Here is a 13,160-nt window from a genome sequence, read left to right on the forward strand (position 1 = left end):
ATGTAATGATGTTTACTTTGAATTTATATTAGTTCACACAAACACTCCATCCATGCTTTTTTTCCGGCCCTCCAGTTCAGTTTAAGAACCCATTGTGGCCCTCGAGTCAAAAAGTTTGCCCACCCCTGGGTTAGTACTCTGCAGGAACTGGGAGCTGGAGGGGAGGGAGGGGGCTGGTGGGTGGAAGGTGGCTGAAGTGCTGGCTGGGCACAGGTGAGCTCAGGTGCATCCATCACAGCAGGATCTGTGTGATCTGAAATCCCTGCCTCTCTTTGAGGCCTCAATTTCCCCACCTGTGCAAGGAGGGGCCAGGATGAAATGATGGCTTCCTTTCTTAATGAGGAACCTTCTTAATCCATCTTTGATGGGTTGTTGTCCTGAGAACTTTGGCCTCTTTCCTGGTTCCAGAAGCCTCAGGTGCCAAAGAAGGGAGAAGTGCCTCCAGGGCACACGTACCATTTGGTCTGGGTCAGAAACCCACTCATTTGGGCAAATCACACTCTCAGCTACACCCCATCTGCTCTGTTTTTTCTGCGCACTCTCTCCTGCCCAGAACTTCAGAGTGTCCGTGAACTGTCTGAACTTGTCTGCAAATCACTGTGTGTGTGTGTGTGTGTGTGTGTGTGTCTGCACAAGCATGTGTGCATAAGCATATCACATGTTTCTGGGAGAGTCCCCATGGATTTCAGTCTCAAAGGAGTGTCCCTAAGACCTGACCTGGAGTGGCCTCTCCTTTGGTTTGCTCTGCTGCTCCCTCACCCTGACGGTGTCCCAGCACCCCAGCTCTAGCTTGCACCCCCACAGCCTTCCAGCTGGTCTCTCCGGTCTCAGCCTGCCCCCATGAGCTGCCAGGAGAGCCTTCACAATGGCTTCTGATTGGGCCTCACTTACTTTCCATCATCAGGACCCCCATGGCCTTCTAAGCCTTCCTGGGCTCCCTGCCCACCACTATTCCCAAGGGAGGGAGGAGCGGGCAGAATCTTAGGAGAAGAGCAACTGGAAAAGCCCTGCACTTCGCTCTCTGTGCTTCTTCCTCTGCATGGGAGAGAAGTCCCTGTTAGAAATCTCCAGCTCACAGGAGAAGATCCAGCCTCCTAACACACAAAGTCCTTTTATGACCCTGCTCTTTGAATGTCAGCTTTGCACTAGACACTCTTTGTTCTAAGCCCTTCACATAGATTAACGCATTCAGCCTTGACAACAACCCTAGGAGGCAGTGTAACACCAGCTCCATTTTACAGATGGGGAAACAGAGGCCCAGAGAGTATTGCGCATCAGCTGGAGGTGAGGGAGCTGGATTCTCACCACTGCCTGATGCCTTGGTCTTATCTCTTAACTAGAGGCCTGGTGTACAAAATTCGTACAGGTGGGCGGCAGGGGTTCCTAGGCCTGGCTGGCGATCAGGGCCTATTGGGGCTGTCTCGCCCAGTCCCGATTGGGGCCAGGCCAGCTAGGGTCTACCGGTTGCCGGCCGGGGCCTGGGGGCCTGCTGGCACCTGCCAGCCAGGGCCTGCCAGGGCCTTTCTGGCCAGGGCCTGCTGGGGCCTGCCGGCTGCTGAATGGAGCCTGCCAGACTGAGGGAGGGGTGGGAGGGAGGGACTGCGGGAGGTTTGCCAGCCAGGGGGAGGGACTGGGGGAGGTTGGCTGTGGAAGCGCACTGACCACTAGGGGGCAGCTCCTGCGTTGAGTGTCTGCCCTCTGGTGGTCAGTGCGTCATAGCGACTGGTTGACCAGTCTCTCTGGTCTTTTGGTTCAAACGGTCGCTTAGGCTTTTATATATATAGATATCGGACCACTCACCCCAGCCCCATCCTCCCGTGGGCCTGAGCACAGCCCTTCCCACCTCGAACCCCCTCCTTTCCTATGAGGTTGGCACCTCCTCCGGAAGCCTGTTCTCCTATGGGCTCACTCTGCACCCTCCTCCCCAGCTGGTCTCCAGGTCTTGCACCCTCACCAGCTGGGGGCCTCCTCAGGACTGGCCCGTGCCCAGCCTCCATCGCTATGCCAGTACATATTTGCCAGACTGAAGTGAAACACTATCTCAGTTTATCGGTGGAGAAACGGAGTTCCAGAGGTTAATTCATTTCTCAAAGATTCTGGATACTAGGGCAATGGAAGGACGGTTGGTGCCAACTTAGCAAATTTATTCATTCAACAAGTGTCACTGAATGTGCACCCTTGGCCAGGCACGGTGGTGGGCACCTTCGGGGACATAAACAAGACTGTGCTGGTGCCCGCCCTCGGGAGCGAGTCTCAGTGCAGACATCACAGCCTCCCCCAGTACAGCCAGGTTCCCAGGCTCGGGGGAAAGGAAGGTGAGTTTGAGCCAGGCTATGAAGGGGAAGGATGATTTGTGTCAGCGGGGCGCGGGGGCAGCGTTACCCCTAGAGAAACCAGCAAGGCAGAGGCTCAGAGGTTAGTTTATCAAGGGGGAAGGGGGCACAGAAGCACAGAGGCCAACCACAGCCAGGCTCCTATGGGTGTTGGGAGTCATTTATTTCTCATCTCTGGCTGCCTCTTAGCCTCTGCTCCCCCACTCGGGGGGCTGGACCGCGCAGCTCCCTGACATCGCAAGAGAGAGAGAGAGAGAGATCCTTGCCCCGGGGAGAAGGGCTCGGGCTTCCTCTGTCTTGGTACCAATTTCTGCAAAGACATGTCGGCAGCAAATCACCAAGAACCCTGTGTCATTGATCACCACCCCCTCTGGCCTCGGGACAGACAGCTCAGGAGGATCCGGAGTTCGAGCCTCGGCCACACTGTCCCCTCCTCATCGCTTCCTGTCCAGTCCCAGTCACCTCTTCCGCGAAGGCTTCCAGGAATTCCCCGCCCCTCCCCGCAGCTTCCCAGGCCTCCCTCTCTCCCAGAGGTCTGGGCCATCCTCGTGAGCAGAGCCAGGCTGAAGCCAAACGCGACCGAAGACCAACAGGGGGCCAGCGCTGAAGGGGGTGTCGGCGCACCCCGACACCTCCAATTGCCTGCGGCCCGAAGACCAGCACGGGCGCCGCGCTTCCCTCCCGCCCGCGCGCTGACGGCTCGGCGCCGGGGCCCGAGAACCGCGAGGCCGCGCGCCGCGGGCCCGCCCCCGCCGCGCCGGCCCCGCCCTCCGGCGCCCTCCCCAGCGCCGGCCCCTTTTGTTCCCTCCCGGAGCCGGGCCGCTCGCTCCGCTCCGCTCGGCTGCTGGGCTCGGCCGCGGGCGCGGAGGCGGCGGCGGGGCTGCCCGGGGCCGCTCCTCCTCTTTCCCGCCGCCGGCCGGCGCACACGCGGCGCGAGGCCCGGTGCGGAGCGCGGGCGCGGGGTCCGGGCGCCGCGGGGCTCAGCCGGGGCGGGGCGGGGCGGCGGGTCCGGGAGCGGCCGCAGCATCCTCTCCCCCCGCGGCGGCGGCCCGCAGAGGAGGAGGCCGGCGCCCGGCCGCTGCCGCTCATCCTGCTGCCCGAGGGGCGAAGGTAGGAGCCGCGGGCGCCCTGGAGGAGGGGGCTTGCCGGGCAACAAAGGACCGGGGGCTCGGGAGGCGGCGGCGGCCCCAGCCTCGGCGGGAGCGGGCCGGCACGGGGACAGCGTCGGGCGGGGGAGAGGCCGCACGGCCGCGGCTGGTGGGTGGGCGTGAGCGGAGCCGGCCCTGGGTGCACCCCAACTTCCCTACGCCTGCAAACGAGGAGGGGTGCTCTGGTGTGGGGAGGCGCTGGCCGGGCTGCGCGTCCCCGTGGAGAGGGCATCGTCAGCGCCTCGTCCCCCCATCTACAGACCAGGATTCGGCACATCTACCGGGGCCGCCCGTCCCCTCTCCCCAGGGCAGGGCGAGGGCTCTGGGCTACCTGGCCCGAGGGGCGCCTCCTGGTGGGCGCGGCCCCCAACCCCCTTCTGCAGACCGGGGTTTGGGAGGACACGGAGCCCTCGCCCGCGGGCTGGAAGCGCCTGGCTGATGCCCTTTGCAAAACTTGGTTGAAGTGCACAGCAGAGGAGGTTAGGGGGAGACTGGGGCAGGGCGGCTCCCCGCAGGGGGTGTCCCCCCCCCCCCCCCCGCCCCGAAGCTGGGCGCTGGTGGCTGGGTGAGGCAGCAGATTTTCTGCCCTCCCCATAGGGAGGGGCCGCAGCCGCCTAGGATGCTTCGCTGGGCCTCCAGGACCCGCCCGTTTGGGCCCTTCAGGCGGGGCCTGGGTGGGGCGGGTGCTCACTGGGCACTGCCACGCTGGCTGTAGCCCCACCCCCTCCCTGGAGAGGATGGGCAGAGGGGCACCTTGTGGGGAGTCACACACACAGCGGCCCATCCCCCAATCTCTGAGATGCTACCTCTCCCTTCTGGGTGAGAAATGGGAGTCCACGTGAGGGGTGCTGGCTGTCCTCACCCTTGTAAGATGCCCAGGGAGGCTAGGGGGCTGGCCTGGGGCTGCTGGCAGAGGAGGAGCAGGGTACAGGGAGCACCACGTGGGGCCGCCTCACCTCCTGTGAGCCACACACTCCCCACCGGTTGTAATGTAAACAATGAACCCTTCATTCATCCAGCTGCTGTCACCTGGCCCAGCTCTGCCAGGCGCTGGCAGGTACACAGGACTGGGGGCATCTCTGCCACTAGGGAGCAGCGCCCATCACTGAGTGAAGTGGGGGGGGGGGGGCGCTGGGAGCAGAGGAGGGACACGTGGAGGGTGGGGTGGAGAGGAAGCTTGATGGAGCCCATTGCAGAAGTTTGCTGCCAGGATGCCAAATGGGCTTCAGACAGGGAAATAGCATGGGCAGGGCCTGGAGTCAGAGAAGGACAGGAGTCCTGGTAGCCGCTGGGCTAGAGGAGCAGTGAAGGGTTTAGGTGATGGGGCATGGGGTCTAAGGCGGGGGAGTTCTGTTGAGGGAAGGGATTGTCTTGTCCTTCCTCCTTTCCCAGGTGGGGCCCCTCAGACGTCTTCCTCCACGAGCCGTTTCACCTGCAGTGCTGGCCTACAAGTGATGGTGGGGTGCATCTCTATAGAGGGGGTTAGAGATGCAGAGGTGTTTCAAAGGCAGCAGAGCCTGGCAGAGGGCACCTGGGGGGAACCTAGGCACACAAGGGTGCATCTGCAAGCCCCCAGGGCCACCCGGCAGGCTGGGAAGGTGGTGCCTAGAATTTTGCACCCAGAGCCTGAAATCCCAAGTTGGGGATTCACCCTTGGGCACCAATTCTTTTCCAGCATCTCCTGTCCATGTTAGTGGTTAAGAGTTCAGATACTGAACTCTTGTTCTGTATCCTGACAGCCTGTGTGCAAATCCCAGCTTTGCCACCTACTAGTGACAAATCACTATACCTCTCTCTGCCTCAATTTTCCCATCTATAAAAATGAGGCTACTTATGGTATCTACCTGTGAGGGTTATTGAGAGAATTGAATCAATGTGTGTGTGAAGTATGTTCACTTGATGGAGACATGCCCAGTGTTGTTATTGTGGCTGTGCCTGGTGGCCCTACATTCCACACACACATACGCACACACGCATACGCACACACGCATACGCACACACGCATACGCACACGCTTATTCCCTCTCCATCTGTCCACCGTCAGGCAGTCCTGCCTGTTAGCCCTGCCCAGGCCCTGTTCTCTGCCTCACTGCAGCCTCCTCCCCTCCTCCCCCTCCCCCCACTCTGTTACACCTCCCTTGGCAATGGGAAGGCCACCATCCCCACAGCTCTAGCCATCCGTGTTCCCTCCACTCTGATCCACTGTAGGGGACCGTTCCCTTTTGGCCTTCCATCCCTGGCCCTGCCACCCTAAAGATTGACCTTGCCGTTTTGATGCCATCTACTCTACCTCTGCTTCTATGCCCAAAGTGGGGGGAGCTGCATTCTTGACCCTCCTGGTTCCCCATCATCTTAGTCCAATTGTTTTAACAAAATACTTCAGACTTATACACAACAGAAACTTATTTCTCCCAGTTCTGAAGGCTGGAAGTCTGAGGTCAGGCTGCCAGTGTGGTCGGGTGAAGGCCCTCTTCCAGGTTGCAGCCATTTCCTTGTATCCTATGGTGGAAGGGGCAAGGGAGCTTTGTGGGGGTCTCTTTTATAAGGGCACTAATCCCCTTCATCAGGGCTCCATCCTCATGACCTAATCACCTCCCAAAGGCCCCACCTTCTAACACTATCACACTATCATATATGAATTTGGGGAGACACAAACAGTCCGAACATAGCATCTGGCCAGTTCTTGAGGGGAGAACAGCAGTCTGTGTGTAGGTCTAAAATAAAACAAAATACATATTGAGTATACGCTGAACCCTTTTTTGAGCTTTTTAAATGTGTGTTAGTTTTTGGAAATCTTCATCACATTCCCTATATTTTAGAGATGAGGAGATCCTGTTTGCCCTCCATGCATTTGTTAGGCACCTACTGTGTACCTAGAAGACATGCCCCTTTGCCATTTGACCCTAAAGCACACTTTTGGCCATGCTATCTTCAGACACCTCCACCTCATTTGCTGAAGTACAAAGTCCAAATGCTCTCTGACTCTCAGGGCCCCGGCTGGCGGTGCCTTGCCTTCCCAGCATGCTCTCTGGTGCTGGCCCAACCCAAACCTGCCTCACCTTGTAAACTGAGTAGTGAGCATGGCTTGATGATGGGCCTGCCCTTGATCGGGAAGGGGAGCAGGCTCTGACCGTGTTTCTGGGATCATTTTGTCAGAAACCTCCAATTAGGTTAAGTGAAAGGAGAGTGAGGAGGGAAAGGGAACTTGTATAGCAAACAATTGCAGGCAGCCTGGCTCCCCCAGGACTCGGGACGCTGGCAAGCAACCCCTCCTCCGGCTTTCCTCTCTGGACTGTGGTTTCATTTTCCCCACCTCTCCTGGTGCCTCTGTCCCTTCTCTCCCTGCAGGCTCGCTCTCTCCGGGTTGTTGGTGTGACTGAGGCCACGGGACCTCCCAGGAGCACTGCCCTTGGTCTTGGGGTGCCAGAGAAACCGATTGGTCTGGCCTGGGTGTGGGTGTCCGCCCTGTCCACTCCGCTGGGGGAGGCAGGCCACATGGTCTCTGGGACGGGGTGGGAGGCAGTGCTGGGCACAGCTGCTACAATGTGGGCTGCATTTCTGATGCGTGGTATGTTCTGGGGAAGGACGGGCAAATGGGGTGTCACCCTCCTTGAGAGCTCTTGATGATGGGAGAGGTAGACCCATAGCTGATTTACCAAAATGCCACAGGACACGAAGTGGGATTCCTTGGGAGAAACTGGAGTTCGCTGATCTCAGGGGAGGACGGGATGGCTGTGCCCCAGGGGTCTCCCCGGCCCTGGCTTGGAGCTGAGGAGGCTGGTGTTCCTATTTCCAGTGTAGGACCTACCCTGTCCCCCCACTCCCTGCTCTGAGCTGTGCTGCCAGGGTCAGTACACAGACACAGTAATACAAAACCCATGTTTTCAGAAGAAATGCTTCAAAATGACAGTGAAATGGCTCCCTTCTGAATAGAGAGCGGAGCACGCAGGTGGTTTTTATTAACAAGGCATAAGTGCAGGGCCTTGTCCACTTGCCGGCTTCCGTCTTCACTGAGCAGCCCTGGCTTTGTCCCTGGAATCTTACCTTTGACCCCAGCTGCAGCCAGAAAGACTTCCACTCCCTTCTTTGCCCTTTTGCCCTCTTTGCCATGAGAGGGTGGGATTGCAGGCTCCCACGGAGTGCCTGGTTTGCCGGCTTCCCTTCCCTAAGCTGCAGTCCTGGGGGTGTCCAGGGCTGATCTGCTCCTGCTTGGACCCACCCTGGCCCCAGCTCTTCCCTGGGGGGCCCCACCCTCGCCCCCAACATGTGGCATCAAGGATGGGTGGATGGCTGTGCAGAAAGCAGCCTCTCACCCCTACCTGGTTTGGCTTGGTGGGTGGGTAGAGCATCGGGTGTGGACCGAAGGGTCCCAGGTTCGATTCCCATCAAGGGCACATACCTCGGCTGCAGGCTCGATCCCTGGCCCCGGTCTCTCTCCGTGTCTCTTCCCCCTCCTTTGCACTCTTCCTAAAAATCGATGAAAAGATGTCCTCCGGTGAGGGTTAACCTGCCGCTCAGTGTGTAGGGAGCACAGTGCACTTCAGTTTTGGACCCTGCCTTTGAGAAGCTTTCACTGAATTAGGGAGACATCAGCACCCTTCCTGGAAATGTGAACAAGGTCAGCGCCTCTGAGAACATTTGAAGACGAGTAGAAGAGATGCCTCAGTGCCCAGTGGGGTCATTGCCCTGGCAGGGGTTGCAGGTGGTCCACAGGCACTGGGTGGGTGAGATGGCCTGGGGCTCCCTGGAGGACTAGGACTGGGCCCTGCCTTGAAGGAGGGGCGGACTTGGGGGAGTTAAGGAGGGCCTTCTGAGGGCACAGAGCAGGAAAGCGAAGGAGCAGAGTGTCTGGCTGGGGGCTCAGGAAGGAGCCGAGTCTGCGTCTAGTTGTAGGACCTAGTTGTGTCTAGTGTTGAGAGCAGGAGGGACACTGGGTGTCTTCGGGTTTGGGGCTGCCCTCTATCCTGCTTCTGCCCAGGTCCTTTTCTAACGTAGACCGTTCCCTTCATAAATCCTTTGCTTGTAGCTGCGGTCACTCAGCTCACATTCAGCTTCTTTCAGACCAGAGGTGGTGCCGGGCTCGGGGAACGGGGAGCAGGGGAGGGGCGACATCCGAGAGGGTCATGTGTGCATTTTGTCTGATTCTAGAACGGACTTGAGTTGATTTGCAAAGAAAAAAGCAGTATAATGAGATGAAAAAGACGGGAAAAAGAGGAAACGCAGGGTAGCAAAAGCCAAATGATGCCCAAGGGATCCTGGCACCCTCTGTGGAGGTAACTTGACTCTGCTTTCCAGCGGCTGGATCTGAGGGGGAGCGGAAGTTCCGAGTGGCTTTGTAGTGTCACATTGGCTCCTGTAAGGCCATGCTATGTATGAAACGGCAGCCTGAGCGAGGGATAGCACCTCCAAGTAGGAGCTGGGTAGTGTGGTCCTGGGACAGGCAGATGTCCAGAACGCAGAGGGTGGGAGGGAGGGCAGCAGCCGCCTCTGATCCTTCTAATCCTCCTCCTGGAGGGTCCAGCCAGCAGCTGTGGCTGGGCTGCTGCCTGCAGCCAGCCCCTCAAGTGTCTAATGGGCTCTAGGGGTGGATGAGACCCTGTGAACCAGGAGCCAGACTGGTTCCTGCCCCGAGAATCCCCACCTCGTGAGAAGGTGTGGAGGGTCTGATACAGGACTGTGCCCACCCATTTGGTCCCAGGAGTTGGCTAAGGGATAGAAGAGGGGTGAAGGCATTCCTGGCAGATGGCGGAGGGCATCTGAGGGAGCACTGAGAAGTTTAGGGAGGCTGAAATGCGGGGCTCTGGGGGGAAGGGGCTCAGGAAACAAGGCCAGGGTAGGTGAGGGCCAGGTCAGCGGGCAGGAGTGCTGCAGACCGTGGCCCTGGCACTGAGGGCTGTGGGCTGTCCTCCTAAGCTTTTGCCTAAATCTTTGCCCTTGTCCCCCGACCTGGGTACTGGAGGAGAGTTGGTCTTGTTCTGAGGAAGTAAAGAGAAGTGGTTCAGAGCGCAGGCTCGTGGCCAGGGGGCCCGAGTTCCCATGAGACCTCTGCCATTTGTCAGTTGCATCACCCTGGGCAAGTGGCTTGACCCCTCTGGGCCTCCGTTTCCCCATTAGTAAATTAGGGCTCATAACAGTATCTTCTTCACAGGACTGTTGTACAGATTAAGTGGGTTAATTTTATAAAGCGCTTAGACTGGTGCCTGGAGCAGAGCAAACATTACAGATCTGCAGCTGCTTACGCTGGGGCAGTTCAGTGGAGGAGGGTCTCATCCCACCCCGAGCACACAAGTTCAGAGTCAAGGACAGTGAAGAAGCAGAGTCCAGCAGCTTTGGGTTGCCCTTCAGAGAGAGAGGTGTGGGCATGATCGCCCTTGCCCTGTGGTGGGCTGGCCCTGGGAGGTGGAGGTGCTCAGCAGGTCCCTCTTAATGTAGGTTTTGACAGTAATAACAGTTGCATGAGTTTGGGAGAGCTTCCTATGGCAGCTGTGCCACCTGGAGCAGAACCCTGCTCCCAGAGCAGGCCTTAGTCTCTGCTCAATCCCCTCCAGCGATGGGGGCTCACTGTCTCTTTGCTCTCTGGACCCATAGTGGGTGAGCACCTGTGTGTGCTGTGTGCGTCAGATGTGCTTGGTGCCGGCTTTCTGCAGGATGCGAGTCATTAGAACCTTGAATTGCTCCTCTCTGTCCTTCCCAGACATGGCTTCAGGCCAGCCGGTGAGTGCCACCGTGGGGTGTGAACAAGCTTCCATGGCCTCCAACTGAGTGTGAGGAGGATAAGGGTGGCAGAGGAGGGCATTTTCATTCATTCGCCTATTGATTAAACATCCTGAGCTGTGTGTGCGCTAGGCGCTGTCCTAGGTACCGAGAGCTCAGCCGTGAACAAGATACGCAAAGAACCTGCCCTTGTCAGCTGCTGTCAGTGAGAGCTGAGGGGGTTTGCCAGAGGCCGAGAGGAAGGGCATTCTGGGCAGAGGGAACAGTATGTGTAAAGGCCTGAGATGTGACAGTCCGTATGGGTGTGGGGCATTCTGCCAGAATTTGGTGGCTGGGGATAGTGGAAGGCAGGGGTTGCCTTTCTGGAAGCAATCAAAACAACAACATAACTTTGAGGATAGCTCAGGTTAGTGACTGGCCTGTCCCCAGGGCCATCAAGTTCTGCCGCTTCTTTACTCTCCCCTCCCCTGCCTTCCAGCAGCTTTGGGTTGCCCTTCGGAGGTGTAGATGGTGCCCTGGTCCTGGTTCATCCCCCTGGCTGGTTCATGCCTTCTCCAGGCTGCCACACCCTGGCCCTTCCTTGTGGGCCTTGGTTTACAGCTCCTCCCAGAGCTGCCTGAGCCTCTCATGCCACGGAGGGGCCAAGCCTGGACTCAGTGGATCAGCCTCCTGGCCCGCCCCCTGCAGGGGAAGGCTCCTGTGTGAGAGGAGGCCCTGTGCTGACTCCCGACCTTCTTTAGGTAAGGTTGTTCCTGGGAAGATTGTTCAGTGCGCACAGCACCACCGAGTGCCACACCCTGGGCACCTGAAGTCCAAGGGGCTCGGGCCTTCCCCAGGGAGCTCACAGAACTGTGGGGAGGCAGACGCTCAAGTTGGTCCACATGGTTAGGTGCCACCAGCTGGGGCAGTCTGATGGGTGGGAAGGTCCCAGAGCAGCAGGGACCATCCCTACGTCCTCCACTCCTGCCCAGGAAAAGTTTTAAAACTTTTTATTGCAGTACAGCCTCCATACAGAAGAGTGTACCTGTCCTAAGTGCACTGCTTGTTGAATTTTCTCAAAGTGAATGACTGTGAAACAGCAGCCAGACCCAGAATCAGAACCGGCCAGCTCCCAGAAGCCCCTCTTGTTATTTCTTCCAGTCAGTATGCCTGGCCCAAGCGTGACCCCTTCCCTGATTTCTAACACCAGCAATAAATCCACGCTGCCTGCCCTTGAACTTCATTTTAAATGGAAGCAGACAGTCATACTCCACGCACTCTTTTATATCCGGCTTTTTTTCCACTCGAGATTATAATCCCAAGATTCATACACATTGTTACCTGTGGTTGCAGTTCATTCATTCTCATTGCTGTGTTTTATTCAATTGTGTGAATTTATTTACACACATGACTAAGTGACAACTTATGTAGTCATTCTAATGGTGGTGGGTATTTGGGTTATTTTCAGTTTGGGAGCATTAGGAAAAGAACATGTCTTTTGGTGCACACGTGTACACATTCCTGTTGTTACACAGGCTGGTGGATGTATGGTGTTACCCTGATCACTACTAAAGGTGAACATCTTTGCATGTGTTTATTGGTCTTTTGGATACCCTGTTTTTGTGAAGAGCTTTTGCTGTTTTTCAAACTCGACTTGTCAGAGTTCTTTTTATATTCTGAATATGAGTCCTTTGTAGAACACAGGAATTGCCGATGTCTCCTCCCCCTTTGTGGCTTTCCCATCCCCCCTCTCTCAGTGTATCGTTTGATGCACAGAAGCTCTTAATCTTGTCCAATTTATCTATCTTTCCCTTATCTTCAGCACTTCCTGTGTTCTGTTTAAGGAGTCTGTGCCTGCTCCAATGTTATGAAGGTCTTCCATGTCTTCTTCTAAAGACTGGATTGTTTTAACTTTCACATTTAGATCTGCTGCCCATGAGGAATCCGTCTGTATGTGTGATGTGAGTAAGTTTATTAGTTTCCTTTTGCTACTATAACAAATGACCACACTCTTAGTTGTTTATTTAATTATTTTTAAATATATTTTTATTGATTTCAGAGAGGAAGAGAGAGATAGAGAGATAGGAACATCAATGATGAGAGAGGATCATTGATTGACTGCCTCCTGGTGCATGTTCCTAAGCCTGGGTCAAATGCAGACTAAGTAAACCTCCCTTCCAAGCTGGATGGGATGGGCAGGAGGTGCCAGCTGGGGGTGGGCTCTTGGAGACGGTGGTCCACACTTTCCTGGGGCCTCTGCTGGATCCGGGGGTTGGGAGAGCACTGGGTTTCTGGTGCAGGCATGACTGTTGGGGTACCCAGTGAAGCAGGGCTATGGGTGGCCCATGCCATGTTCACGTAAGAACTCACCTTCCATTTGGTGGCCAGCATCTGTGGGGGTTCATTCTGTTGGGGACTGTTTGCTCTCCCCTCCTCTTGTGTGTGTCTTGTTTTTTGTTAAAGAAGTGAGTATGAAATATTTCAGGCATTCAGATAAAGGCATAGAGAGCATGCAATGAATACTGTGTATATCCTGCAGGACTTAAGAAACGAGTCTTATAACTAGAAATGAAGCCTCAGTTACCCTGCCCAGCCCCGTTCCCATCCCCAAAACCGCATTTCCTGGCTGTTGCATGGAGGGCTGCGATAAGCACCCTGTAGATGCCTCCCAGGATGCAGGGCCGTGGTTCCTGGCTGGGTCTTCTGCCTCTGCAGGCCCCCCCCCCCGGCTGTGCCCCCCCAGCCCACAAGCCCTTGCTCCGTGGCCTTTGTAGCACTGGCATCACCAGGCTTTTTGACTTTTTGCCCATCTGATTGGGTGGGAAATGGGAGCTTCTTTTGGCTTGGACATGCATTTCCCTGAAGACTAGGAGGCCCAGCCGGACAGTCTCTCCTCGAAAGCTGCCCCATTCATGCCCTTCTGTTATTGGGGTGCCCTCAAGTGTGTACCCTGCGATGCCCTTCTTCTTTCCCTTCAGCCTCTCAC

The 13,160-nt window shown here is 56.8% G+C and overlaps 1 protein-coding gene across 2 annotated transcripts in view; it reads left to right on the forward strand.

The window, feature by feature from the left end:
• The first annotated feature begins 3,334 nt into the window (after positions 1-3,334).
• CLIP2 (CAP-Gly domain containing linker protein 2) overlaps positions 3,335-13,160 on the forward strand; it is a 68,218-nt gene continuing 58,392 nt past the window's right edge. For both annotated transcript variants that reach the window (XM_081089739.1, XM_081089738.1), the window contains exon 1: positions 3,335-3,443. The gene's annotated coding sequence lies outside the window, so the exon portion shown is untranslated. The remainder of the gene's footprint in view (positions 3,444-13,160) is intronic.

Source organism: Myotis nattereri, assembly GCF_964212035.1.
Source record: "Myotis nattereri genome assembly, chromosome: 4".
NCBI classification, from domain to species: Eukaryota; Metazoa; Chordata; class Mammalia; order Chiroptera; family Vespertilionidae; genus Myotis; species Myotis nattereri.